The sequence below is a fragment of the Anolis sagrei genome, chromosome 5 (assembly GCF_037176765.1).
Source record: "Anolis sagrei isolate rAnoSag1 chromosome 5, rAnoSag1.mat, whole genome shotgun sequence".
Lineage (NCBI taxonomy): Eukaryota > Metazoa > Chordata > Lepidosauria > Squamata > Dactyloidae > Anolis > Anolis sagrei.
The window spans coordinates 33420342-33446132 of NC_090025.1; the positions used below are offsets into that span (position 1 = coordinate 33420342).

General features: G+C 42.7%; 1 protein-coding gene across 1 annotated transcript in view; it reads left to right on the top strand.

Annotated features, from left to right (window-relative positions):
• Positions 1-2493: 2493 nt before the first annotated feature.
• UGT8 (UDP glycosyltransferase 8) overlaps positions 2494-25791 on the top strand; it is a 60029-nt gene continuing 36731 nt past the window's right edge. Inside the window, exon 1 of the mRNA XM_060779026.2 lies at positions 2494-3108. The gene's annotated coding sequence lies outside the window, so the exon portion shown is untranslated. The remainder of the gene's footprint in view (positions 3109-25791) is intronic.

Sequence of the window (25791 nt, forward strand, 5' to 3'; positions counted from 1 at the left end):
CCCAAAATCTGAGCTCTTTTATGCCCTTGATTCACTGGCTTTTCTCTGCTCATTTTGAAGTCATTGTTCATGTTGTTCAGTTGTCTCACATGCTTGCAGTAATTTATTTATTGCTTTTGGAGGGACTTGCCCCATGGAGTTGTGGTTTTTCTAAGCATTCTGCATCTACTTCACTTGATGAAGGATGAACAATTACTCACCAAGATGAAACACAAAGCAGTTCTTTTTCTCGCATATGGCTCAGGCTTCTTTCTGGGCTGCAATTCCCATCATCCCAGGTGTGACTAGCAAAGGCATAAAGGTGTTGGGAAGTAGGCTGAGCTGACTGGTTTAAAGGAGAGCTGTGTCCTTGGTTGTGGGTGGGAATAACATGGATCTCTGGATAGAGATGGACTACAATTCCCATCATTGTCTGTTATGCCCCAGGTTGGTCATGGTGGGTATGTGTGCCAAGTTTGATATAGAGCCATCATCACTGGGATTCAGAGTTCTCTGGATGTGTTTGGACTACATATCCCATCATCTCGCTAATTCCCTCAAACCCTGACCATTTTTTTTGTTCAGATCCATTGTCTGCTGGATTTACATGGCTCTCTGGATGTGAGTGGACTACAACTCTCATCATTCTGTCATTCCCTCCCTAAATCCCACCAGTATTTTAATTTTGTCACAATGTGCATTTTTACCAAATTTGGTTGAAATCCAATATCAGTGGCCATGGTATGGCTCTACAGGTGTGTGTGGACTATAATTCCATCATTCTGTCATTTCACCCTGTTTACAAAACCCTGCCAATATTTTAAGCTGGTTGTTAAACCACATATTTCATTATGCACAAGTAATCCGTGAGTATTTACTCTTTTATGTTTTACAAACAAATCTAAACTTGATTCAGCAAGATCCTCTGTGTGTTTAGGGAGTGGTGGAATTTTTGGATCAGTTTTTTCTTTAATAGTTTAATGACTGTGCTTGATACTGTTATTGTTTTGTGTCTTCAAGTCATTCTCAAAGAGCTGGACATGTTTAGCCTGCTGAAGAGAAGGCTGAGAGGAGACATTGTGGCCAAGTATAAATAAGTGAGGGGAAGTCATGGGGAAGAGGGAGAAAGCTTGTTTTCTGCTGCCTTGGAGACCAGGACGTGGAACAATGGTTTCAAGCTACAGCAATGGGTCTTAACCTGTGTGCTGCGGACCACCAGTGGGCCACAAAGATGAAAATCTGGTCTGTGAGCCTCCTTCCTCTTGATTTATTTTTTTATTTCATTTCTGCTCCTTTCGTGCCGCCTGCTACTCATTCTCTGTCGCTAACCATGACATATGCTCTGTATCAGAACTAAAGCTGATGTGGTCTATCCAATACAATTTTCTGAATCAGCACCTCAAACCAAATCTAAAATTGGGTTGTTGTAGGTCTTTTTCAGGCTATATGGCCATGTTCTAGAGGCATTCTCTCCTGACGTTTTGCCTGCATCTATGGCAAGCATCCTCAGAGGTAGTGAGACCACTACCTCTGAGGATGCTTGCCATAGATGCAGGCGAAATGTCAGGAGAGTATGTCTCTAGAACATGGCCATGGAGCCCGAAAAAACCCAGTGATTCTGGCCATGAAAGCCTTTGACAATACACATCTAAAATTGACAAAAAACTGGTTTGTAACCCTTTTGGTACTAATGTTAGGAGAGTGGTCCCTGATCAATGTGGTCCCTGGTCAAATAGATCCTGGTCAAGTGGTCCCTAGTCAAAGTGGTCCCTGGTGAATGTGGTCCCTGGTCAAAAAGATCCTGGTCAAGTGGTCCCTTGTCAAAGTGGTCCCTGGTCAAAAAAAGTTTGGGAACCGCTGAACTACAGGAAAGGAGCTTCCACCTGAACATGAGGAAGAACTTCCTGATTGTAAGAGCTGTTCAGCAATGGAACTCTCTACCTCGGAGTGTGGTGAAGGCTCCTTTGGAAGCTTTTAAGCAATGCCTGGATGGCCATCTGTGGGGGGGGGGGGGGGGGAATGATTGAATGCGATTTTCCTGCTTCTTGGCAGGGGGTTGGACTGGATAGGTCTCTTCCAACTGTAGGATTCTATGAGGAGAGAGCACCCCCAGTTGAGACCCAAGGGACCCCCATGCCCCCCTTGTCTCCGGCTGAGGAGACCGTGGAGGCGAGATCCCGCTGCGCCCAGAAGGATGCAGGAGCCAGGATGGCAACTCTCTGCCTGCTGCTGCTGCGGCACCAAAGATGGTGAGGCGCCCGGGTGGCACGTGTCCTGAGAGCCGACTCCAAGTGGAAGCGGTGCCCCTTGAAGCCCCTTTGCTGCCTCTGGTCTTTGCCTCCCCACCCAGGTCCCGGAGCGCCTTGCCTGCTCTCCCCTCCTCCTCCTCCTCCTCCTCCTCCTCCTCTTCCTCCTCCTGCTGGTCTTTGCGGCGGAGTGGAGGGGGGGGGGGTTGGGTCCCGCCTGCTGGGAGGTGGGGAGAGGGCCCGCCGGCGAGTGGAAGGGACCCGGCAGCGAGAGAGAGCTCGGCAGGGGGCGAACCAGGAACCGTCCCCAGGCAGGAGCAGGAGCAGGAGCAGCAGCAAGCAGCAGCCGCCCGACCTTCCCGCTTCTTCTCCCTCTCCCTCTCCTTGTCTCTCAACCCAGGGACCTTTGGCTGGCGCAGCGGGTGGCTTTGGCGAGCCACGGGGGACCTCAATGTCACCATCGGCCCATGTGCTTGGCTGATGTCGAGGGGACGACGAGGAGGAGGAGGAAGAAGAGGGAGAGGCAGGCGCAGAAAGTGAGGCGAAGTTGAGCCAGCCTCGAGTCGCTCTCCCTTGCCATTCAAGGACCCCCATCCAAAAAGGAAAAGGGGAAGCGGGGAGGGCGAGGAGAAGGAGCCTCAGCGCCCCAGAGCCTTCCAGAGGGACCGTCCTCCGAGCCTGAAAGGGGGAAAGGGCTTGGCTGCCTTCCTGGGGACGTTGCCTCTGCCGCCTCTGCAGCGAATTTGAAGGGGAAAGGAACGCGCCCCATTCATTCCAAGAGAAGGAGGGGCGAGGGCAGGGAGGAAGTCCCGCCGCGGGAAAGAAGGACAACAAGTCCCATTTCAGCAAGCCAGCGGGAAGAGAGAACCTTCCCTGAGCCGAGGTAAGAGAGAGAGAGAGAGGAAGGGAGGAAGGAAGGAAGGGAGGGAGAAGAAAGCCGGGGCGGCGGAGAACGGTGTGCTGCTGAAGGTGAAACGCGGAGGAAGCGCAGGTGGGAAAGTTCGCGCTTGGGTGCGCGCAGGCGCCAGAGGGAGAAAGAGAGAGACCCTTGTGGGAGAAGAACCAAAGGGACCACCAGGCCGTGTCTCCCCAGAAGAGAACAAGGGCTTTCACATTGAAACTGGGCAGGAGGTGAGGATGATAAGGCCAGGGATGGGCTGCTTTTGCGGTGGTGGGCAGGCTTTCCTCCTCGGCCCCCTGGGGAAATGCCTACCCTCCCCATTTCCCCCCGCCTTTGCCCCCCTCTTGGGGTCCCACTGCCCGCCAGTAACTTGGCAGAGGTGGAGGCTGAGTGCGCCTCTCTGAGGAAGGAGGCTGCTTCCCTCACAGTTTCCCAAACTCTTCTTTTCCAGGTGGGTTAGACCTCAGCTTCCAGACTCCCTGGTCATGGGCCAAGGCCGCTGAGGCACCTGGGAGCTGAAGTCCCAAACACCAGGAGGACTGGCACTTAGGAACCACTGCCTTCAGCAGCATCCTCTCTCCTCCAGCCCCACCCTCCCTGGCTTGGTGGCTGGTGGGCGGCCCTTGGTGGCCTGTAGGGGGCAGGCGAGGAGCCAAGTTGGAAGAGCTTGAGCAATGGCAGGTGAGGGTTGGTGGGCCCGGGTTCCTAGCCTTGAAGGAGTAGGGCAAGGGTCCACACACTTTTTAAACAGAGGGCCAGGTCACAATCCCTCAGACTGTTGGCGGGCCAGATTATAATTCGAAAAAATCATGCACACTGCAAATATCTTTATTTGTAGTGCAAAAACATTTTAAAACAATACAATTTTAACAAATATAAACTTATTAGTATTTCAATGGAAAGTGTGGCCCTGCTTTTGGCTGATGAAATAGGATTGTTGTTGTTATTGTGTGCTTTCAAGTAGTTTCATACTTAGGTTGACCCAGAGCGAGGGCCAGGTAAATGACCTTGGAAGGCCGCATCCGGCCCCCGGGCCTTAGTTTGAGGACCCCTGGAGTAGGGGGTAAGCAGAGGCGGCCCTAGGTAATTTTCAACGGTAAGCAAACAGTATTTTGGCACCCCCCCCCCAACCAATCACTGATATATATTTTCTGTTCGTCGTGGGAGTTCTGTGTGCCATATTTGGTTCAATTCCATCATTGGTGGAGTTCCGAATGCTCTTTGATTGTAGTTGAACTATACATCCCAGTAACTACAACTCACATATGTCAAGGTCTATTTTCCCCCAAGAGCACCTCAAGAGTGCCCCTGGGCAAAATCAACTATACTGCAAATGCTTATTTTTGCGTAATGGGTTGAGCCGCCCCTGGGGTAAGCTAGGCATGGGTAAACTTTGGCCTTCCAGGTTTTTTGGACTTCAGCTCCCCTAATTCCTAACACCCAGTAAGCTAGCTGGGATTTCTGGCAACTGTAGTCCAAAACACCCAAAGGACTGGCACATGGGAATCACTGCCTTCAACAGCATCCTCTCTTCTCCAGCCTGCCCCTCCCTAGTTTGGTGGCTGGTGGGTAGCCCTTGGTGGCCTGTAGGGGGCGGGCAAGGAGCCAAGGTGGAAGGGCTAGAGCAGTGGCAGGTGAGGGTGGGCCAAGGTTCCTAGCCTTGACAGAGTAGAGGCTAAGCTAGGCACGAGCAAACTTTGGCTTTCCAGGTGTTTTGGCCTTCAGCTCCCCTAATTCCTAACAGCCAGTAAGCTAGTTGGGATTTCTTGGAGTTGAGGTCCAAAATGCCTGGAGGGCAGAAGTTTGCCCATGCTTGGGCTCATCTGCGCTCTCCCCAGATTCAAACCTCTGACCTATTGGACTTGAGAAACTGCAAGTTGCTTCTGGTGCAAGAGAATTGGCCATCTGCAAAGACGTTGCCCAGGGGATGCCCGGATGTTTTCCTATCCTTGTGGGAGGCTTCTCTTATGTCTCCACATGGGGAGCTGGAGCTTACAGAGGGAGCTCATCCGTACTCTCCCTGGATTTGAACTTTTGACCTGTTGGTCTTCAGTCCTGCTGGCACAAGGGTTGGTAAATTATGATAGTTGGGACCCAACAGTACGTTACTTGCACAACGTGGTTCAGAACAGAGGAATGGAAGACGAGCCCAATGCTGGTCCGGGGGAGGGGGAGACCAGAAAGGGGGGGGGGCAGAACGGGGTAACACCAAACAGGGAACCATTGTGCTTAAGGTGAGTAAAGCAATGTTAGAGTTATTGACTGTGAAATGATAAACCACGGGTTATGAAGATGGTAAATGGGATATAAATATTTCCCCTCCCCTTTTCTGGTGAACAATGGGCTGTGTCCCACACGTGTTCCCCTCATTAATTCAGACCAGCGTAACCAGCCTTGGATCCCAGCTATCATACTTTTACCCAAGGGTTTACCCAGGGGTCCTCAAACTAAGGTCAGGGGGCTGGATATGGCCCTCCAAGGTGATTTACCAAGCCATCACTCAGGGTCAACCTAAGTCTGAAACAACTTGAAAGCACACAACAACAACCCTATCTCATCAGCCAAAAGCAGGCTCACACTTCCCATTGAAGTACTAATAAGTTTATATTTGTTAAAATTGTTATTAATTTTAATTATTGTATTGTTTTAAAGTGTTTTTGTACTACAAATAAGATACGTGCAGTGTTCACAGGAATTAATTCATGGTTTTTTTTTTCCAAATTGTAATCCAGCCCTTCAACAGTTTGAGGGACTATGACCTGGCCCTCTGTTTACAAAGTCTGAGGACCCTTGGTTTAACCCATTGCATGTCCAATCCCCCATATTTTATGATATGTTATTGTTGTATGTCTTCAAGTTATTTCTGAGCAAAGGTGATTCTTAGCACAAGGGTTTCTTGGCAGAATTTGCTCAAGGAGGGTTTGCATGTGCTTGTTTCTGAGGCTGAGGGGGTTTGACTTTTACAGATCATTGATTAGATTTCCACAGCTGAAAGGGGATTCAAATCCTGATCTCCCAAAATCTATTATTCCATACTGCTTCTTGGGTTGATGCTACTTACGACTAATGGTAGGATTCAGAACTTAGGTTTCAGTGAGTTGTGCTGTCACTGCTGTTATAAATATGATGACAATGATGTGTTCCAGTCCAACCCTTGAACTACTGCATCACACTGGCTTTGTGGTGTGAGTTCTCCATAAAAACAGAGGTGTGTGCATAATATAATTTATGGTTGGACAAAGTTTTACAGAGAAACACATGGCTAAGTTAACTGATAGTGATATTGACATTCGGTATTGTGGTAGAGCATGGATTTGTTAAGTACTACTTGGTGATTGTCAACCCTGCATGTTATGAATTTGGGTGTCTCTACTGCTATTTTTTGGCCCCCTGGTGGCACAGCAGGTTAAATTGCTGATCTGCTGAGCTTGCTGACCGAAATGTTGACGGTTTGAGTCTGGGGAGCCAGGTGAACTCCCACTGTTAGCCACAGCTTCTGCCAACCTGGCAGTTCAAAAACATGCAAGTGTGAGTAGATCAATAGGTACCGCTTCTGCAGGAAGGTAACAGCACTCCATACAGTCATGCTGGCCACATGACCTTGGAGATGTCTATGGACAAAGCTGGCTCTTCGGCTTAGAAATGGAGGTGAGCACCACCTCCCAAAGTCAGGCACAACTAGACTTAATGTCAAGGAAAAACATTTACCTTTACCTTCCTATTGCTATTTTCAACACCAAAGGCATCTAATATTGGGTGTGTTTGAGGAAGATGTAGAGAGGGGATGCTAAAAAGCTATTTAAGAAAATATCTGTCAGAATCTGTTCATAAAATACTTTTAGAAACTTGCCTGGGTTGTAGATGAAACTCTATTTCAGGGGTCCTCAAACTAAGGCCCGGGGGCCGGATGCGGCCCTCCAATCTCATTTTCCTGGCCCTCGCTCAGGGTCAACCTAAGTATGAAATTATTTGAAAGCACACAACAATCCTATCTCATCAGACAAAAGCAGGCCCACACTTCCCATTGAAATACCAATAAGTTTATATTTGTCAAAATTATTATTCATTTTAATTATTGTATTGTTTTTAAGTGTTTTTTGCATTACAAATAAGATATGTGCCGTGTGCATAGGAATTCATTTTTTTTTTTCAAATTATAATCCGGCCCTCCCAAAGTTTGAGGGACTGTGACCTGGCCCTCTGTTTAAAAAGTTTGTGGACCCCTGCTCTATTTTTTCAGTCATAGGCCTATCAGAGTAAGGCCCCACCCCAGATTCTTCCCCACACCTGTGCATAGTCTGTAATTCTGTAAGGCACACTACTTCTTCCTGGGTGGCTAAAACTCACAGCAGGTAAAAAAAAGGTTATGTTTTCTGGGTTTGAATGCTACTACTAATAGTACAAATAGCAACAGTGTGTAGAACTACTAGAGGAAGAGCAAAAATGGGAAGAGGTGTGTAGTAGTGAAACAAGGGAGGATTGAGATATTTAGGACACAAGAGGCAATGTTGCAGACAGGAACTGAAAGCATTCTTGGGTTTATTATAGGCCAGTGTCATTGCAGGAGACATTTATCTGAAAACGCATCAAAATCTAACTGATGATGTATTAGATTACTATTTTCCTGAATAGATTGAATGGATATAGGGTAATTCTGAAAAATGCTACAAATCCAAATATATGTTGGTAGGCAATAGACAATTGGTTTGGAGAACTGAGTATTCATGAAACTGTATATTAAGAACATGGCCAGACTGAAGCGATATTAATGCAGGATGTGTACCACCTAATCTACTCTGAAGAAGAAAATACTATGGCCATTTGGCTTTAGGGAGAACAAACTCTAGCTACAGTTTGACTTTGCTGTTCCTCTTCTCTGCACCACTGCAGTAAGAGCCTCCTCTCCATCTGTTTCCTTCTACAGTTATTGTTTCTTTGCATTCTTTGTCCTTTTCCGAATTGTAGTGCCACAGCCCTTGACTAGTATTGTAAGACATTCATTATTATTGTATCGGAGATGTGACAGTGAAGTATCTTTACGACAAATGTCTTCACTATGTCTCTTGCTTTCCATCACACTTTAATACTAATCTATGTTGCTAGAAAGATTAATTCTGATTGTGACACTGAAAATGAAATACTGAACAAGGTTGAATACAAATGCTAAAAAGTTATATAAAGTGAAAATGAATAAAGAAATAGCCAAACAGATAATTAAATGATGTGCAAACATTCAGTGTTTAATAACCTGTGCAATCAATCCTTTAATCCTCCTGAACCATTTTCTTGGGCCTCATCAGAAAAGACAGGGGAAGTGTCCTTTCTGATGAGAGCAGCAGTGGGGCGAATCCATCAGACTGCATGCAGCTCCCTCTCGGCAGTGCTTTCCCCATCACATGGAGAAAATGTTGTCCTCCTGGCAAGGTCCCACGCTGGCTTCATAGGGGTTTGCTGGGAGGGTGACACTTTCCCCATGTAGGGGAAGTGTCCTGGGATGCTTTTACCGTGGTTGGGGGTGGTGCCTCTGTCGGAAGTCACATGACATTGTGTGACGGCTGGCATGGAGCTCCATCCATTAGACATGGTCAAAGCATCCTAGGACGCTAAATTCCTCTCATCTGATGAGGTCCTAAGTATCAAATCAAATTCAACCAAAATGTCACACAAATAAAGAGGATTATGAAAATGTCTTCACACATCTAAGGTCTGGAGAGTGGGGTGAGCTCCCACTGTTAGGCTCAGCTTCTGCCAACCTGGGAGTTTGAAAACAAGTGCTAACAGGGATGAATTATGTGAGACCAGTTAAATTCAACCACCCATAGCATATCTTCTTTCTGTGTTGGGAGCAGATTATGAAGAACTATAGAGAGGCGCAGTGGTTCTTGGTTGTCTTTACTCTTTAATTGTTTCTATTTATAAATAACTTAGATTAATTTTTTGGCTGTTAGTTTACCTGTTTAAACTAATTAAACTAACTCAGCGTGTCTTAGGTAGGAAAACTTACATTCTCTCTCCTCCCCCCCCCTCCATTTTTCTTTATTGTGTCTTAGATATTAATGGAAGCCATGTAGTCTTGAGTTGTCACACAGAAGTCAAAACATTGTATGAGGTGGGTGGGGACCTCTTCAATACTGTAAGAGAACACACAAAATGGCCTTGCTCATGGTAGAAGCAGAAAAATGTCAATGCAACTAGACGTGAGGGATAAGACCTGGAAGGAAGGAACAAAAAGAGACAGCAGCTCTTCTGCTGCCATCTTTGATAAAAGTTTCTAAGCCCATCCCATATCATTAAATACTAAGGTAGGGGGGGATTTCATCACATGAAGTTCTTGTTGGAATGAACAAAACACACCCTCATTCCTCTCCTCACTGAATCTCACTTGTTGGTAACTGATAGAATAGAACAGAGTAAAGTATCAGATGTAGTTAATAAACTCTTTGGGGCGGGGGGAATGCCATGGAAAAATCACTATTAAAGTAACTCTCATGATCTGAAGAGTCAACAGCTTTTTAAAAACCCTTAAAATAGAAATTTTACAAGTGCTTACAACATAAACTCTCACAGCTATCTTTCTGAAATTAGGTTCAGTTGTCATGAAAACTTTTGAACCTTTGTTCTTCAATCAATTTTCAGTGGGACAGAGTGCATCAGGAACTTTCAGAGAAAGAAGTAGATAGTAGATACACAGACCAAGTACTGGTTTCATAAGAGCTATATTGATTACACAAACAAAGGGGAAACATCACATTTACTAAGCATTTAGTCACAATCCATTCATTCCAAATCCATAGTCACCATCCTTCTCCGTTAAGTTGATCAGACTGTTAGGAGGAAGGAGGTGGGTGAATAGATGCTGCATTCCTTACAGTTCTAACACACTTTTTGAAAAGGAAAGAGTCTCCTTATGTAGAACTTTTTGGTTATCCATTATTTGATTATTTAGACAACTTGTCATTCAGCTAGGTTTTGTTGATGCTCCATCAATTCCCGAACAGATGAAAATTGGTGAGCAGTGGTGGAGACCGGTGATTTGGATTTCTGAGGTTTGCAGTGGATGGGGTCCAGATCAATCTGATCCAAATCATGTCTACACCTCTATTCACACTCACTGTAATCTAAAGGCATATATTTTCTGGAGCAGCAGAAAACAAACTCACTCTGTCTTCTATATGGCATCCATTCAGGAATATAATAACAATAATATCATCTCTTAGCCTTCTTTTCTCCAAGTTTCTTCAACTTTGCAAGCCATTCTCCATAAGGCTTGGGTTTTAAACTCTTGGAATTCTTGGGCTTTTACTTGAACTGTATTTTGTTTAAATTTGATGTGAGCTGCCTTGGGTGCCACACTGGAAAAAGGTGTGATTGATGGAATTATTGATATATATATATATATATATATATATATATGTGTGTGTGTGTGTGTGTGTGTGTGTGTGTGTGTGTGTATGTGTATGTGTGTGTGATGTTTGTTTGTTGGATTAACATAACTCAGAAACCTGGATGAATTGACACCAAATTTGGATACAATACACCTATCAGGCCAACGAGTGACCATCACTCATAAAAACACTGAAAACCACAGCAGAAGAGACTTTAAAAGCCATTTTTAAATAACATTACAATGCATGCACAAAACCACATATATACACAAATATATACACACACATACACACACACACAACACATATAAACAGACTGGGCCACAGCAACGCATGGCAGGAATGTGTGTATGTGTGTGTGATGTTTGTTTGTTGGATTAACATAACTCAGAAACCTGGATGAATTGACACCAAATTTGGATAAAATACACCTATCAGGCCAACGAGTGACCATCACTCATAAAAACACTGAAAAACACAGCAGAAGAGACTTTAAAAGCCATTTTTAAATAACATTACAATGCATGCACAAAACCACATATATACACAAATATATACACACACATACACACACACACAACACATATAAACAGACTGGGCCACAGCAACGCATGGCAGGGAATGGCTAGTATATATAATACACACGTGTATGTGTTCTTGAATTTTGAATATATCTTGAAAGAGACCTTTCAGTCTTAATAGCTTCTCATCAATTGTGCCCCCCCCCCCCAAATAAATAAATAAATAAATAACGCAAACAGAAAAGTAAAAGAAAAATCGATTGGCTTGTGTAATAAAATTACACAAGTTGGTTTGGGAAAATTGTTTGAAACCGGCTGCTTGCAGAACCTTCAGCTTCAAAGTGGAAGGAAACTACATCCAGTGTATAGAATCCAGAAAGGACAGAAGTCTCAGAGGCTTTCAAAAACCCCTGAGTTCTCCATCAGCATTATTAAGAATGTACTGTACAGGAGAAGAAAAGTGATGGTGTTAGAGTTAAAGGCCTGAAACTTGTTTGAAATGTTTGCAGAAGATAAGTAAGTGTTCAAGGCACTCTTCAGAGAGGTTTGATGCAGATAAAAGGACAAAATTTTCTCAGCCATGAGGACAAAGGCAGTTGAAATCAGGTAATAAATGTCTGTCTCCGTTATGAGCACGGACTACTTCTTTAAAAATAAATGAGGAGTTTCAGTTTCCTGTTAAGAGTGAGGAGCCAATCATCATGTTACTTTGTTTCTTTTCTGAACTGTAGCACTGAAGAACATAGGTATAGGTGTAATTATCAAAGTTGCATAATATCCTAAGACATGCCTCTAGATTTGAGGGAAAAACACCAACCAAAAGCTACCTCATTAAAATTTAACTCAAGGTCTTTATCAATTTATCCTTTTGCCTCTGTTGTACACATGTTTCCTCAAATTTCACTTTCTGCAAAAATTTATGATAACCAGGAATGCTGCGTTTCTTTTATAAAATTTCATAAAAGGTTTCCTTGAAATCCCAAAATATTATAGGTTCACCACCCCTTTAAAAAATCTTCATGAAATAACAATTCACATCACTTGACATGAGTAAGGCATATCAATTGACTTGAATGGTTATTTCGTGAAGATCTATATATATAAATTTGTTAGGGGCATCCAACGAGGAAACAAAACTCAAAAACCCCCCAACGAAACTTAACCAAAATTCCCATGCCCATAACACAACCCACAAGGTACAAACATATCTACTCAAAATGAAAAACAACACAACAACACACTCACAAAACGGCAAAACAACAAAACTCAAAAAAACCCCAACGAAACTTAACCAAAATCCCCGTGCCCATAACACAACCCACAAGGTACAAACATACCTACTCAAAATGAAAAACAACACAACAACACACTCACAAAACGGCAAAACAACAAAACTCAAAAATCCCCCAACAAAACTTAACCAAAATCTCCGTGCCCATAACACAACCCACAAGGTACAAACATATCTACTCAAAATGAAAAACAACACAGCAACACACTCACAAAACGGCAAAACAACTGAGCATGCGCATTGGCGCCCAGCCGCAAGTTCCCTGGAGCGCACATGGCCTTCCGGCCAACGTTCCCTCTGCGGAAACCATGCCCACTTCAAGCCCCGCCGCGCCGCTTCCCGCACACACACACCCCCTGCCGCACACACACACGCAACCCCACGCTCCATCACTCCCCCCACCGCCGCACACACATGCAACCCCACTCCCCCCGCCGCCGCACACACACACGCAACCCCACTCCCCCCGCCGCCGCACACACACACGCAACCCCACGCTCCATCACTGCCCTGCCCCAATCTTACCTCCTTTTACTTCACGCCACCTCCAAACCCCACCCCACCCCTTCCCGCCCTGTCAAAATCTAGGAAAGACAGGAAGGAAGGAAAGAAGGAAGAAAGAGAAAGGGAGGTAAAGAAAAAGGGGGAAGGAAGGAAAGTTAGAGGAAGAAGAAAAGGAAAGAAAAGGAAAGATGGAAGGAAAGGAAAGAGAGACAGCAGAAGAGAAAGAAAAAGGGGGAAGGAAGGAAAGAGATAGAGAAAGAAGAGGAGAAGGAAAGATGGGAAGGAAGGAAGGAAGGAAGGAAGGAAGGAAGGAAGGAGGGAGGGAGGGAGGGAGGGAGGGAGGGAAAGAAGGAGAGAAAGAGGGAAGATTGGCCACAGCAACACGTGGCGGGTAAAGGTTGTTATTTCTATGATTATTATGATGCTATGATTCTTCCTCTGAGACCCTTTTAGGGGGAATGGGAGAGGTGTCAGGTCCCGGAGGCAATGCATTGCATTATTGTTATTGTTATGATGGTGGTGAAATAAAAGGAAATAAAAAGAGAAAGAAGGAAGCAAACAGGGAGGGAAGAAAGGCAAAGGAAGGAAGGGGAGGGGGGGGGGATGAAGGAAAGAGAGAAGGATGGAACCAAGTAGTGAAAGAAAGAAAGAAAGAGGTAGAGAAGGAAGAAAGGAGAGAAAGGGGGAGGAAAAGGGGGAAGGAATACATAGGGACCTCTCTTTCATAATAGTCCAGATATCTACCTCAACTTTGATAAGTTTTAGTATAGGCCACAGCAATGCGTGGCAGGGCACAGCTAGTTCTTTATAGAGATGGTAAATAAATATCTGAACATTTTTGCTTAGAAAATCCAATCTGTAATAGCCAATTGGTCATCATCCCCCCACGCCATAAAATGACCAACTTTTCTAAAAAAATTTCAAAATCATTAGAAATGTGTTAACTTGAATTTATTCTTAAGGAGAGTCAAAGGAGAGCACAGCACAAATCAAGATTGTGTGCAGATAATTTTTTTAAGCATATGAAGTTAGTTCCCTAATCCAGGGGTGGAAATGATATTGTCCTCTTGGTCTTCAAGTTCAGCTCCTAGCAGCCCTAATAGCACAGCCAGCGCCAAGGAACTACTTTTCAACGTTTGGAAGGCTGTACTATTCCAACCTTTATTTGCAAATTTAAGTGTACTTCCGTTAGGTGTATATTGTTGTTTTCTAAGCAGTCTTATGAGTTTGGGGTTGAGAGTGCTGTGTAAACTGATTTCTCTCCATTTGGCCCCTTCTGAAGTCATTGGGAATAGAATAGTCTGTATTACATAACTGATGATGATGCATTGGTGACCTTAGAAGACTTCTTCACAGGATTTATCTTTTCCCAGATCTATGCTTATAATTCCATGGGAGAAAATAAATATATCTATTCCTACATATGCCAATTGGTAATTGCATCTGTGAAACTTGTTAAGGAACATCTTTTTGAGAGGAGTAATCTTTTGCTTCATTAAAGTACATTCTATCTTGAAATTTGGTGAACCGTCCTACCTAGGTCAATTATTTTTCACTTTCTATGTGCTGAATGTCTAATTTAAATATCGCACTGACCACTGCACACAATGTCCAAGGTACATGCTTTAAAAATGAGAATATTGTACTGATTATTGGATTGCAGAGGATGTTGCTCATCAGTTCATGGCATTCATCTCGTTTGTTACATTATCTTCTGGGACTTGCAATCCCAAAAACATATGGAAAGCCACATGATCCCAACTATGATTCTGTGTGTACTCTTTTGCACACCTACAGAATTTACCTTTCTGAACTGAAAAATAATAGTACATTTTAGATTCATCATTGGCTTTACAGAAAATGCAAACAAAGAAGTATTGGGATAGAAGAGAAACTTTTATGAAAGCAAGCTTTTAGGAAAAAGCCAGCTTGGAAGAGATTCTGAAGGAGCAAAAGTGTTGCACTGTGGAAATGACATGACACTTTTAAATGTCAGATGACAATATAGTTGAATGTCAGAAGGATGAGTTCTTGCCTGTGCATCATCACAACTAATAAAGGATCTTAGAGGTGAGATAGTATTACACTGTTCTACCTTTTCACTTGTAACATGTCAGCCTCCCATTCTGTAGCACATTTTTAGTTGCCACACTCAAATCAAAATCCCTTAGATTTCATTCATCATATGTAGAGCAAACCTAACACGGTACCGGATGTAATGTAGACTTTGGGTGTGATGTTATACTACATGCAGTCATTGCCTCTCTTTGGTATTTGTTTACATTGGTGCCAATATCATTGGTTGAGATGGAATGTATCAGTTGCTAGTGTACAAACCTGATTTCCTTGTATTGTTTGTTACATGCCCAGCATGGTATCTCTTGCTTTACTTAATCCTTTGATGTCACTTCCTGGTTAAAAAAGAGATAACCATCCTCTCTTCTCTTTGTATACATACCTACTCCCTGGGTTGCCTGTTTAATGTGTATAAAGAAGTGAGTCCTTAGGACATTATGTCACAATAAAATTACTAAGCTAGTATCTTCTTGTGGATTTCCTGGTTCCCTGATATATTTTTTTACAACTGCAAAGACATAAAATTCAAACTTGTTTAATGCATATTTTTCTCTGTTTAGGATTCTATTCTCTTTAGGTGTATAACTGTATTAAAATCCATTGGATCAAGAGATTTTTAGACACCTTACTATAAGCTTTCAGGACACTAATGCCAGTTGGCTGTGATATTTTCCTTTAATATTTAAAAGCCAATTTGAAATTCTCTCAAAAAAGAATGAAGACAGGCAAACTTTACATCTTAACCCTAAATGGTGTGGCCCAGCTTCCCTGTCCGAATGAATCCCCCTGTATGAACGATCTCGGAATTTAAGATTGTCTCAGGAGGCCCTGCTCTTGGTCCTGCCTCCTTTGCAGGCGCAATTGGCAGGAACGAGAGACAGGGCCTTCTCAGTGGTGGCCCCTCGACTGTGGAATTCCCTCCCCTGGGTTATTAGATTAGCCCCCTCCCTCTTGACCTTCTGCAAGAGAGTAAAAATGTGGTTCTGGAGAGCCTTTGGAGAACTTGTGAAATAGACAGATATGGAATGATGTGTAATGACCATAGGAACATCCCTGATTATGCTTGCTGATTATGTGAGCAATTGTGAATGTATTGTTTTAAATGTCTTAATTGTTTTAATGTATTTTAGTCTTCTATTTTAAATGTTAATTTTAAGGCATCAAATAGTTGCCTATGTGAAAAGCTGCCTTGAGTCCCCTCCGGGGTTGAGAAAGGCAGGGTAGAAATCTCATAAATAAATAAATAACCTATAATTGCATATAAAACTCATTGGTTGACTTTAACTCAAGACATTCATTCTTTCAAGGAAAACTACATCTTAGAACTGTTGTTTCAATAATATCAGATAATCCACTCTATATATATCATCCTGATGTTGGAAAAAAGATATAGTGTATTTTGCAATGAAAACTAATGTATTGACTCAAGAGTCGGAAGCTAATTGTAGTAAATTAAGTGTGCAAACTTCTGTTTTTAGCATGCATTATGATTTCTTCTATTCTTGTGTAGGTATGATATTTATATTATGTATCATACCATCAAATCAAAAGATAGGTGTGATAGAACAGCTGTTGCTTAATTAATATTTTAATTATGCAAAGTAGCATGGTTTAGGTATACACAATAATGATTTTTTGACTTTTAATATGAGGCCAGCATCGTTAATCTGGATTTTATGGGACTTTTATTAAGGAAATGTTACTTGGAACATATGCAACTGCATATAAAGTAGAAGTGGTTTTAAGATTGCGATTCTTTCAGTTCAGATTTTGATTTTAAGACTACAAGCTACTTTAAATTCCGTCTTGTAAGAAAATCAGGACATAAATAAAATAAATAAATAATTACCAGGATGTGCTGGTTGTATGTGGAAGACTATTATTTTTCAAGAGCAAAATAATTCAAAGATGCAGCTAAATTACCAAAAATATTGGACTCCGGTATGTGTATGATCCATGACTTTAAGTGCAACGTGAAGCAGTAGCTAGGCTGCAATGAACAGGGAGTAGTTAGTATAAATAGGAAGCCTCATAAGTCTTCAAATGGATCATTGCATTCAGGACTGCATAAGATAAGGCAGTCCTTAGTAGTTATAGTTGTCTTTTTGCAACAGATTTCCAACTATATTGTAATCATCTTAAGCACAAAGACTTCATCGTGTAGGTGACACCTTTGTTAGTTCAATCAAAAAACACGAGATACATGATATTGACTTCTGAAGCTCATAGGCGTCTTCATCTGGCAATTATTGTAAAATAGCACACAGGGATAAGGAGGGTGAAGTTCATGGAGACATAAAAGTTACATTTGTTTATGGCTGGTGTATAAGGAAGTATGAAATGTAAGTTCCCACCCACCAAACTAGGCCAAGCTTTCTGAAAACAAAAGCAGAAAAACGGTATAAAGTTTGGCTTTTCCTTTCAAAGTTATATAGTAATTCCCTCAGAGATCTGTGCTTGACTATTTAAAAAATTGTTAACCGTAGAAATCCATGATTTTTTAAAACAGAAAGATCACCAGCATAGCAAATTGACATTATAATACTGTTGCATTTCCAACCCACTTCCTAATAATTCCTAAGACCCGTCGCAAACTAGGCTCCTGCGGGAGCAAACCTTGCCAGCACGTCCCTGACGTCATGAGACTGAGCCTCTCTCCCTGCCCTTTTCTCCGCCCCTTTCTCCGTGCCAGAGTGGTTTTTCCTTTGCTAGGGCAGCATTGCCAGCGTACTCTCTCAGTTGGCAGAATTCAACTGAGAGAATATGCTGGCAATGCTGCCCTAGCAAAGGAAAAACCACTCTGGCACGGAGAAAGGGGCGGAGAAAGGGGCGGGGAGAGAGGCGCAGTCTCATGACGTCAGGGACGTGCTGGCAAGGTTTGCTCCCGCAGCAGCCTAGTTTGCGGCAGCTCTAACCTAGAATTTCCCCTTTTCCGCCTTACAGTGATACTACTGGACTGTCAGTAACTTGTCCCCATCCATCTTGCAGTTCTGGTAATATGTAGATCAGTGGTTGACTATTTTGGAGTGCAACTCCACAAATTCCCCAGATAATGCCCTAGCTCAGTGCTTCTCAACTTTGGGTCCCCAGATGTTTTTGGCCCACAACTCCCAGAAATCCCAGCCAGTTTACCAGCTGTTAGGATTTCTGGGAATTGTAGGCCAAAAACATTTGGGGACCCCAGGTTGAGAACCATTGACTGATCACAATAGCTTTCTGCAAGCTGAAATAAGAAGAAGCTGTAAGTCTTTCTGAAAATATGATTCCCTTTCTCTCTAACTTCTTGTTCAAGCTACACTGTCTGTATCTTCAGATCATCTCACATAATGGACAGTTGCAGAAGAGAATAGAGCTTTTATACTTTTTACTTGTCATGTTGAAGAATGTAGTTGATTCACAAAATGCACCTGTAAACTGCCTCTTTATACAATGGTTAAATCAAGTGGGGAATCTGTCCATGTGGATATAGTTGAGTTGCAGCATCCCATGTTTTGGACCATTAGCCAAGCTGCCTAGAGTTCATGGAGTTGCAATCTGACATTTGGAGGGTTGCATATACTGCATTAAAGGATGAAAAAAACCTGATTTTTATCTTTGCATCCTGTCACTCTGAGCAATTTCTTAGAATGAAAAAATAATTTATTGATTATCAATTTGTGACATATTCTTTAATGAAGAAAGGCACATAACTGGCCTTGATGGATTTTATGCATTTAATTTACCTGCTCCCTATAACCATAGTTGAAAATGAGCCTTTTGAATATTGTGACCTTAAGAGTAAACATGCACAGCATTGCAAAGTAATTTCAGTTTAGATGTCCCTCCCCAGTGATATTTATTATTATTATTATTATTATTATTATTATTATTATTATTATTATATTTTATTATTGTATTTTTATCTCTTTTTATCTTTATATGTTTCTATGAGCCTCCAGTGGCGCAGTAGGTTAAAGTGCTGAGCTGCTGAGCTTGTTGACCGAAAGGTCACAGATTCGAATCCAGGGAGCAGCGTGAGCTTCCGCTGTCAGCCCAGCTTCTGCCAACCTAGCAGTTTGAAAACATGCAAATGTGAGTAGATCAATAGGTACCGCTTCGGCAGGAAGGTAATGGCACTCCCTGCAGTCATGCCGGCCACATGACCTTGGAGGTGTCTACAGACAACACTGGCTCTTCGGCTTAGAAATGGAGATGAGCACCACACCCCAGAGTTGGACACGACTGGACTTAATGCGAATTGGTGATCGGCACACTGGGTGCAGTGCCTAAAGATCTTGGCCTGCACTTAAACACAATCGGTGCTGATAAAATTACCATCTGCCAGCTGCAGAAGGCCACCTTACTGGGATCTGCACGCATTATTTGCTGATATATCACACAGTCCTAGACACTTGGGAAGTGTCTGATGTGTGATCCAATACAACAACCAGCAGAGTGATCTTTTCTGCTGTGGACTCATCTTGTTGTGTTTCAAATAATAATAATAATAATAATAATAATAATAATAATAATAATAATATAAAAAAACAAGAAAACTCATGACCATTCATAATTCACTACATCCTTTCTATCTGCCTAGAAAGTTTGGTGGCAGAGGACTTTTACAAGTAAAACAAGCAGCTGAAGAAGAAAAACACGTCCTGGCAGAATATGTAAAGGAAAGCCAAGAACCTGATTTAATTGATGTCAATAATAAGAAACCTCTCAAAGCACAATAGACAAAGAACCAGTACAAGAAAACTGCACTCCTAACCAGAGCTGACAGCTGACACAATAAAGCATTGCATAGGCAGTTCCTTGACAAAATTGAAGGAAAGTTGACAAGGAGAAGACCTGGTTATGGCTCACAAATGGAACCCTGAAGAAGGAGACAGAAGGCCTGATTCTTGCAGCCCAGAAGCAAGCCATCAGAACCAATGCAATTAAGGCCAGGATTGAAAAATCAGCTGATGATCCAAAATGCAGACTATGCAAGGAAGCTGATGAAACCATGGATCATATCCTTAGCTGTTGCAAGAAAATAGCATCATATCCTTAGCTGTTGCAAGAAAATAGCACATACAAACAAAGGCACAACTCTGTGGCCCAAATGATTCACTGGAACTTATGTCACAAGTACCACCTACCAGCAGTAAAGAATTGGTGGGATCATAAACCTGCAATAGTAGTAGAAAATGGAAAATGAACATGTAAAAATACTGTGGGACTTCCGAATCCAGACTGACAAAGTCTTGGAACACAATACACTAGACCTCACAATTGTGGAAAATAAAAATTTGGATTATTGATGTTGCCATACCAAGTGACAGTCGCATTGAGGAAAAACAACAGGAAAAACTCACCCATTATCAGGACCTCAAAATTGAACTGCAAAGGTTCTGGCATAAACCAGTACAGGTGGTCCCAGTGGTCATTGGTACACTGGGTGCTGTGCCAAAAGATCTCAGCCAGCATTTGGAAACAATAAACATTGACAATATCACGATCTGTCAACTGCAAAAGGCCACCTGACCTTGATCTGCGTGCATCATTCAAAAATACATCACACAGCCCTAGACGCTTGGGAAGTGTTCAAATTTGTGATACAAAATCCAGCATATAGATCTCATTTGCTGTGACATACTGTATTTTTTGTGTCAGTATAATAATAATAATAATAATAATAATAATAATAATAATAATAATTTACTTTTTAAAACAGGTAGTTTAACAAAAGTTATTATTTCATCAATATTTCTACTTGTACGTAATTGCATGGAAACAGTCTGAAGAGCTCCTTGTTTATCTTCCATTTTAAAAGACTGGAACATAAATCTATATAAATAAGAATGTAATGTTTGTTTGTTTGTGGGATTAACATAACTCAAAAACCACTGGACAAATTGACACCAAATTTGGACATAAGACACATAACAACCCAATGTATGTTCTTCACTCAAAAAAACCTGATTTTCTCATTTTGGAGTTGTAGCTGCTGGGATTTATATTACACCTACAATCAAAAAGCATTATGAATTCCACCAATGATTGAATTGAACCAATCTTGGGACACAGAACTCCCATGCTGCACAGAAAACACTAGAAGTGTTTGGCGAGCATTGACCTTGAGTTTGGAAGTTGTAGTTCACCAACATCCAGAGCACTTTGGACTCAAACAATGATGGATCTGGACCAAAATTGGCACAAATACTCCATATGCCCAAATATGAACAAAGATGGTGTTTGGGGAAAATAGACCCTGACATTTGGGAGTTGTAGTTACTAGGATTTATCGTTCATCTACAATCAAAGAGCATGCTGAACCCCACCAATGACAGAATTGGGCCAAACTTCCAACACAGAATCATAGAATCAAAGAGTTGGAAGAGACCTCATGGGCCATCCAGTCCAACCCCCTGCCAAGAAGCAGGAATATTGCATTTAAATCACCCCTGACAGTTGGCCATCCAGCCTCTGTTTAAAAGCTTCCAAAGAAGGAGCCTCCACCACACTCCGGGGCAGAGAGTTCCACTGCTGAACGGCTCTCCCAGTCAGGAATTTCTTCCTGATGTTCAGATGGAATCTCCTTTCTTGTAGTTTGAAGCCATTGTTTCGCGTCCTAGTCTCCAGGGAAGCAGAAAACAAGCTTGCTCCCTCCTCCCTGTGACTTCCTCTCATATATTTATACATGGCTATCATATCTCCTCTCAGCCTTCTCTTCTTCAGGCTAAGCATGCCCAGCTCCTTAAGCCGCTCCTCATAGGGCTTGTTCTCCAGACCTTTTATCATTTTAGTCACCTTCCTCTGGACACATTCCAGCTTGTCAATATCTCTCTTGAATTGTGGTGCCCAGAATTGGACACCATATTCCAGGTGTGGTCTAACCAAGGTGGGATAGAGAGGTAGCATTACTTCCCTAGATCTAGACACTATGCTCCTATTGATGCAGGCCAAAATCCCATTGGCTTTTTTTTTGCCGCCACATCACATTGTTGGCTCATGTTTAACTTTTTGTCCACGAGGACAACAAGTTAAACATGTTTTTCACACGTCCTAGTTTCCAGGCTAAACATGCCCAGCTCCTTAAACTGCTCCTCATAGGGCTTGTGACCAACAGAAAATACTGCTTTCTGGTGATCTCTGGCAACTCTTCTTACAGATCACCAGACTGGGCCACAGCAATGCATGGCAGGGGATGGCTAGTAATCTGTAAAGTTATTATCCTTTACCTGTCATATGATTCATTGGAAATAATCCAGGAGAAATGGCTGTTATAGCAATTGCTTTAAATCATCAAAGTGGCACAACCTGGGGATCACAACCAGACACAGTGAAGACATCTGCCCTTGTGCTATGTTACTCTGCTGCTGAGTACGCATGCCCAGTGTGGAACACATCTCACCACACTAAAACAGTAGATGTGGTTCTTAATGAGACATGCCGCATTATCACAGGGTGTCTGCGCCCTACACCACTGAAGAAATTACACCGCTTAGCCGGTATTGCACCACCTGACATCCGCCGGGAAGCAGCAGCCAATAGTGAAAGGACCAAGGCAGAGACATCTCCAGCTCATCCCCTGTTTGGGTAAAGCACGTCCACGACTTAAATCTAGAAATAGTTTTCTAAGATCTACAGAGACACTCGCCGGAACACCTCAGCAAGCGAGAGTCCAAAAGTGGCAGGGTCAAACCCAGAACCCCAACCAATGGCTGACACCAAATGAGAGACTCCCCACTGGGCACACAGAGGACTGGGTGACTTGGAAGGCACTGAACAGACTGCGCTCTGGCACCACGAGATGCAGAGCCAACCTTCAGAAATGGGGCTAAAAAGTGGAATCCTCAACATGCGAGTGTGGAGAAGAGCAAACCACAGACCACCTGCTGCAATGCAACCCGAGCCCTACCACATGCACAATGGAGGACCTTCTTGCAGCAACACCAGAAGCACTCCAAGTGGCCAGATACTGGATCAAATGACATTTAATCAACTACCAAACTCACAAATTTTTTTTTTGCTTTGTTCTGTTAGAAATGTAATATAATCGACTGGTTGCACTGACACGACAAATAAATAAATAAACCTGTCATATGATTCATTGGAAATAATCCAGGAGAAATGGCTGTTATAGCAATTGCTTTAAATCATCAGTCAAACGTTGCTGAACAATGGAGTATTTGTTAGCACAGGCTGTTAGGAATTGTGGGAATTGAAGTCCGAAACACTTGGAGGCACAAAGTTTTCTCATCCCTGTGTGAGCTTCTGTCATCATTTGGGGCGTGTCCCCTCCCGTCCTCTAGAGGGCGGCAAAGCAAGCCTGCCTCTGCCTTCTTGGCTCCTTTTCATGGGGACTGGTCAGAGTTCTCTAATGGGTAAGGCCTTAGATGGGCCTTGATCTGCCTGTGGATGTCTCTGTTCCTCTGGAGACCTCAGCCAAAGCTATTTTTAATTTCTGATTGTACATTTGGGGACAGGTTGGGTGTTAGATGGTTCCTTTGCCACCACCCAGTGTTTTCTCAGAGGGATTTTGGGTTAAGCGTCGCTTCCTCAGGCCATGATGTGTTCTAGCATACTGCAGGCCTCAGCAGGTAAAAATGACTGTGTGCATAATATGTTTTGCCTCTTTCTCCTTAGGAAATATGTGTCTTTCTCTTAATGAATGCCTACTCTTAAACTGGTATTTATTGTGAGTTTATTATACATACCCACACACACACACACATATATGGATTTTTTTAAATAACTACGTAAAGCAGTGGTTCTCAACCTGTGGCTCCCCAGATGTTTTGGCCTTCAACTCAGCTTCTTCTTATTTCAGCTTGCAGAAAGCTATTGTGATCAGTCAATGGTTCTCAACCTGGGGTCCCCAAATGTTTTTGGCCTACAATTCCCAGAAATCCTAACAGCTGGTAAACTGGCTGGGATTTCTGGGAGTTGTCGGCCAAAACACCTGGGGACCCACAGGTTGAGAACCACGGATGTAAAATATATATAACCATGCTATTCCTTATAGGTCACATCAGGGTTATGGTTTCTATGAGGCTGCTGGCAATAAGCATTTATATAGGGCTTTTTAATGATGTTTTCAATATGATTTATGTTTAAAGTGTGGTTTTACTGTTGTAGCTGTAAGGCATTGAATTTTTGCCATTATCTATGTGTAAACCGCTTTGAGTCCCCCTCGGGGTGAGAAAAGCGGTTATATAAATGCTGTAAATAAATATATATATATATATGCATAATGAGTACCTTAAAAACAAAAGAACCAATGAACGAAATTACGCTAAATTTGACAACAAAACGTCTCACAACACAAGGAGTGACGATCACTTAAAAAATTACGATTTTGTCATTTGGGAGTTGTAGTTGCTGGGATTTATAATTCACCTATAATCAGAGATCTGAACTCCACCAATGATGGAATTGAACCAAACTTGGCACACAGAACTCCCCGACCAACAGAAAACACTAGAAAGGTTTGGTGGGCATTGACCTTGAGTTTTGGAGTTGTAGTTCACCTACATCCAGAGAGCACTGTGGACTCAAACAGTGATGGATCTGGACCAAACTTGGCACGAATACTCAATATGCCCAAATATAAACACAGATGGAGTTTGGGGGGAATAGACCTTGACATTTGGGAGTTGTAGTTACTGGGATTTGTAGTTCACCTACAATCAAAGAGCATTCTGAACCCCACCAACGAAAGAATTGGGGCAAACTTCCCACACAGAACCTTCATGACCAACAGAAAATACTGTGTTTTCTGGTGGTCTTTGGTGACCCTTCTGATACCCCCTCGCAACCCCCTCCAGTGGTCCCAAACCCCAGGTTGAGAAATGCTGCCTGAAGGCCATCCAGTCCAATTCCCTTCACTAATAGCAAGAAAACATAAAGCCCTCCTGACAAAGAGCCATTCAGCCACCCCCCCCCCACACACATATATGTATATGATAGATGCAGTATCAAAGATTTGAAAGGGACCCCTAAAGAAGGACAATGATATGTGGCATGTTCCAGAGTAGGCAAACCAGACAATCTCCACATCAACACTGACAAAGAAACAGCAAGAAATACTGTTTACCCACAAGCAGAAAGACATTGCATATATTAGAAACCAACACTTTCTCATTACTTTATTTCCAGATCACCAAACTGAGCCACAGCAACGCGTGGCAGGGGACAGCTAGGAATAAATAAAACCACATTTAAAACAGTTTGATTTCAGTGCCATCCTGAGTGAATATGCACTGTCACGTTAATGCAGTTTGATGCCATTTTAACTGCCATTCCTCAATTTTATGAGTTCCTGGGAGTTGTAGTTTTACAGTTTTTAGCCTTCTCTGCCTCACTGAACTATAACTACCATAATTCCATAGATTTGAGCCATAGCACTTAAAATGTCTTAATTCTACAGTGTAGATCAGGCATGGGCAAACTTCAGCCCTCCGGGTGTTTGGGACTCCAACTCCTACCATTCCTAACAGCCGGTAGGCTGTTAGGAATTGTGGGAGTTGAAGTTCAAAACACCTGGAGGGTCAGAGTTTGCCGATGCCAGCTGTAGATACACTCAGGTCTTTTAGTCATTGTTAGAAGCCACATGTAAGGCTAAGCTGTTTGATCTTAGTGTCATAATCTCTCAAATACTGCTGATATTGCAAGCTGTTATCATTTACCGTTATTTTAATTACATTTCTCTTACTCTTATTCACACTTACTCTTAGTCTTATCTAGCCTTCCAGAGCGGTTTGCCTAAGGCCAATGAGAAAAGCAATAAATCATGACCATTAAGCTCATTTTAAATGAGTACAGTGATAACCTTTTCTTTTTTTCATGCTCACTGAACAATTGGTTGCATTGACCTCTGTGAGGGACGAGCAGCCTAGCTGCAGCCTGGAAAAGCATA